This window comes from Budorcas taxicolor, chromosome 14 (assembly GCF_023091745.1).
Source record: "Budorcas taxicolor isolate Tak-1 chromosome 14, Takin1.1, whole genome shotgun sequence".
NCBI lineage: Eukaryota > Metazoa > Chordata > Mammalia > Artiodactyla > Bovidae > Budorcas > Budorcas taxicolor.
The window spans coordinates 62,364,710-62,368,853 of NC_068923.1; positions in this window are offsets into that span (position 1 = coordinate 62,364,710).

Sequence of the window (4,144 nt, forward strand, 5' to 3'; positions counted from 1 at the left end):
TTCATTCTCCTATGATTAAAAATTTTTAAAAATTCAAAACGTGAACCCACTTTATTAATAAGCTTTACATATAGTCTGAATCAAACTGGTTGGAAACTTAGTAATTTTCCATTCATTGCTTAAATTCTCTGTGAATATTTCCTTTCATAATGAAACTATTTCAACTTAATGAAGTGTTAGTTACTGGAACAAAAATTATAGCCTCAAACGAATTAATGGTCCCACCAAACCGTGCCTGCTCTAACCACAGTCCTGTTGGTGGTACCGACATAGGGAGGTTTCAAACTGGCCAAAAACGAGGGTGAGGGGTGGCTTATCATTTCCAGGAGTCACAGTACTGTGGAAACACAAAGTAAAGATAAATTTGAAAGTGGAAACAAAGCAAACCATATTAAAAGAAGAAAAAGATTTTCATTTCATAAGACCCTATAGCTAATTATTTGTATAAAAACAAAAATATCTTGGCAAGCTTACTAACATTAAAACTATTTGATCTCAAAACCAGAGTTTCAGATTCAGACGTTATAGTAACTGTACTGATCTTTAAGAAAAACTCTCAGTTCACTATTGCTACACTGCTTTCTGTGAGAATTGGGTTGTATTTTTTTTTTCTGGTGAAGGAAGTAATAACTTAGTGATATTGATATGTTAGGAAAGATAGAACATATTTTGTTTCCTCATATCAATGAAAAATGGGAAGCTCTGTTTGCTTTTGTATGGAAAACAATTTGTGATTTTATATAAGAAATTCTGAAATTAGATGTGCTGAAAAGCATTTACAGTAAAAAATAAAAAGTGAAAGACATTTTAGCTTTGCTTACTTTTAAAAATTGTTAGAAGATATAGGTAATTTGGGCAAGTTTTTAAATATTCTTTTCATAAATTTGAATTTATTTGTTATAGAATGAAATATTGGGTTACAGCTTGCTACACACAGGTGAGATATATAAACAAGGACAGAGTCTTGCAAACAGAAATAACCTGAGATAGTCGTTTTAGAAGTTTGATTTCTGTTCCAGTGATAAAATGAATATTGCTGCTTCAGACAATAAAGTATTTACCTGCAGTGCAAGAGATGTAGATTTGATCCCTGGGTCAGAAAGATCCCCTGGAGAAGAGAGTGGCTACCCACTCCAGTATTCTTGCCCTGAGAATTCCATGGACAGAGTAGCTGGGAGGGTTACAGTCCATGGGTTTGCAATGAGTTGATATTATGAGTGATATATGAGGTTAGAAAATGTTCTATTATTATTAATGATCCAAATACATTTCAATATTGCTTAAGTTGAATGTTTTCTTAATGATGGATTTATTATATGCTAAAGTCTTTGACTGTGTGGATCACAACAAACTGTGGAAATTTGTTCAAGAGATAGGAATACCAGATCAAGAAGCAATAGTTAGAATTGGGCATAGAAAAATGGAATGGTTCAAAATTGGGAAAGGAGTACATCAAGGCTGTATATTGTCACCCTTCTTATTTAACTTATATGAAGATTACATAATGTGAAATGCTAGGCTGGATGAGGCACAAGCTGGAATCAAGATTGTCAGGAGAAATAGCAATAACTTCAGATAAGCAGATGACACCACCTTTATGGCAGAAAGTGAAGAGGAACTAAAGAGCTGCTCAATGAAAGTGAAAGAGAAGAGTGAAAAAGCTAGTTTAAAACTCAACATTTAAAAAATTAAGATCATGGCATCTGGTCCCATCACTTCATGGCAAATAGATGGGAAAAAAAGTGGAAACAGTGACAGATTTTGCTTTCCTGGGCTCCAAAATTACTGCAGACAGTGACTGTAGCCATGAAATTAAAAGATGCTTGCTCCTTGGAAGCAAAGCTATGACAAACCTAGACAGCATATTACAAAGCAGAAACATTGCTTTGCCAACAAAGGTCTGTATAGTCAAAGCTACGGTTTTTCCAGTGGTCATGTATGGATGTTAGAGTTGGGCCATAAAGAGGGCTGACTGCCGAAGAATTGATGCTTTTGAATTGTGGTGCTGGAGCAGAGTCTTCAGAGTCCCTTGGACTGCAAGGAGATCAACCTAGTCAATCCTAAAGGAAATCAGTCCTGAATATTCATTGGAAGGACTGATGCTGAAGCTCCAATACTTTGGACACCTGATGCGAAGAGCCCACTCATTGGAAAAGACCCTGATGCTGACAAAGATTGGGGGCAGGAGGAGAAGGGGTGACAGAGGAAGAGATAGTTGGATGGCATCACTGACTCAAGGGACATGAATCTGAGCAAACTCCAGAAGTTAGTGAAGGACAGGGAAGCCTGGTGTGCTGTGCAGTCTATGGGGTTGCAAATAGTCAGACATAACTTAGCGACTGAACAACAACAATGCATATTTATAAGAAGCACTTTCCCTTCTTTATGCAATTTTAGGTCTCTTTTAGTTAATAGGAGAAATTCTTTAATCCTATTGATAAATTATCCCTGCGCTCATACCCCAAAACAAACCGTTAACAAAGAGACATCTGAGTATATCATGGCTGTAGAAGTTTTGATTACTGCTAAAGGCAATGGCACCCCACTCCAGTACTCTTGCCTGGAAAATCCCATGGACAGAGGAGCCTGATAGGCTGCAGTCCATGGGGTCACTAAGAGTTAGACACGACTGAGTGACTTCACTTTCACTTTTCACTTTCATGCATTGGAGAAGGAAATGGCAACCCACTCCAGTGTTCTTGCCTGGAGAATCCCAGGGACGGTGGAGCCTGGTGGGCTGCCATCTATGGGGCTGCACAGAGTCAAACACGACTGAAGTGACTTAGCAGACTTAGCAGTAATGACTAAATTATCAGACACATAACCAACACTTTTAGATGATCAACTCATACTTTTGTTTAATTTTACTATATTGACTTGGATTAGAGTTTTTTTTTAAAGTTATCTCCACTCGATTACTCAATTTTATTTTGAATTGAAGGAGAAATCAGGACACTTCTTTTATTCCATGTATCCATTTGTCTTTTCTATTCTAGGACACTAATTATAGTAGTGGTAGTCTTTTTTTTCTTTTTTTAATTGAGTATAGTTGACTTACAATGTTGTGCCAATCTTTGTTGTACAGTACAGTGACTCAGATATATATATATATATATATATACACACACACATTATTTTCTGTTTTTACATGCTTTTTCATTATAGTTTATCACAGGATATTGAATATAGTTCCCTGTGGTATACATTAGAACCTCACTATCCATAGTGATAGTTCTTCTGTCTGGTTTTTGGTGCTTTTTATAGAAACTTTGTTGTTGCTCAGTTCTTCAGTCATGTTGGACTCTTTGCTACCCCATGGACTGCAGCCTGCCAGGCTTCTCTGTCCTCCACCATCTTCAGAGGTGGCTCAAATTCATGTCCATTGAGTTGGTGATGCTATTTAACCATCTTTCTTTTATAGAAACTTGTCCTCTTGCAATTTATCTGTATTTTTTTCTTTCTAATTTGTTTAGTGTATCTGGGGAAACTTTCAACATTTTTATTTAAAAAAAGTTATGGAATTATGGGCTCTTTTTATATCTAAGTGTATGAAGTTTATCAGTGACTTGTTTTTAGAATGATCATTTGTTTCAATTTGTTTAGAAACTGTCCCATCCTAATTATTAATAATGCTTGCCTTCTCTTTTATAAGCGTCCTCAGTTCAGTTCAGTTGCTCAGTCATGTCCGACTCTTTGCGACCCCATGAATCACAGCATGCCAGGCCTCCCTGTCCATCACCATCTCCCGGAGTTCACTCAGACTCACGTCCATCAGGTCCGTGATGCCATCCAGCCATCTCATCCTGGGTTGTCCCCTTCTCCTTCTGCCCCCAATCCCTCCCAGCATCAGAGTCTTTTCCAATGAGTCAACTCTTCGCATGAGGTGGCCAAAGTACTGGAGCTTCAGCTTTAGCCTCATTCCTTCCAAAGAAATCTCAGGGTTGATCTCCTTCAGAATGGACTGGTTGGATCTCCTTGCAGTCCAAGGGACTCTCACAGTTCAAAAGCATCAATTCTTTGGCGCTCAGCCTTCTTCACAGTCCAACTCTCACATCCATACATGACCACAGGAAAAACCATAGCCTTGACTAGATGGACCTTAGTCAGCAAAGTAATGTCTCTACTTTTGAATATACTATCTAGG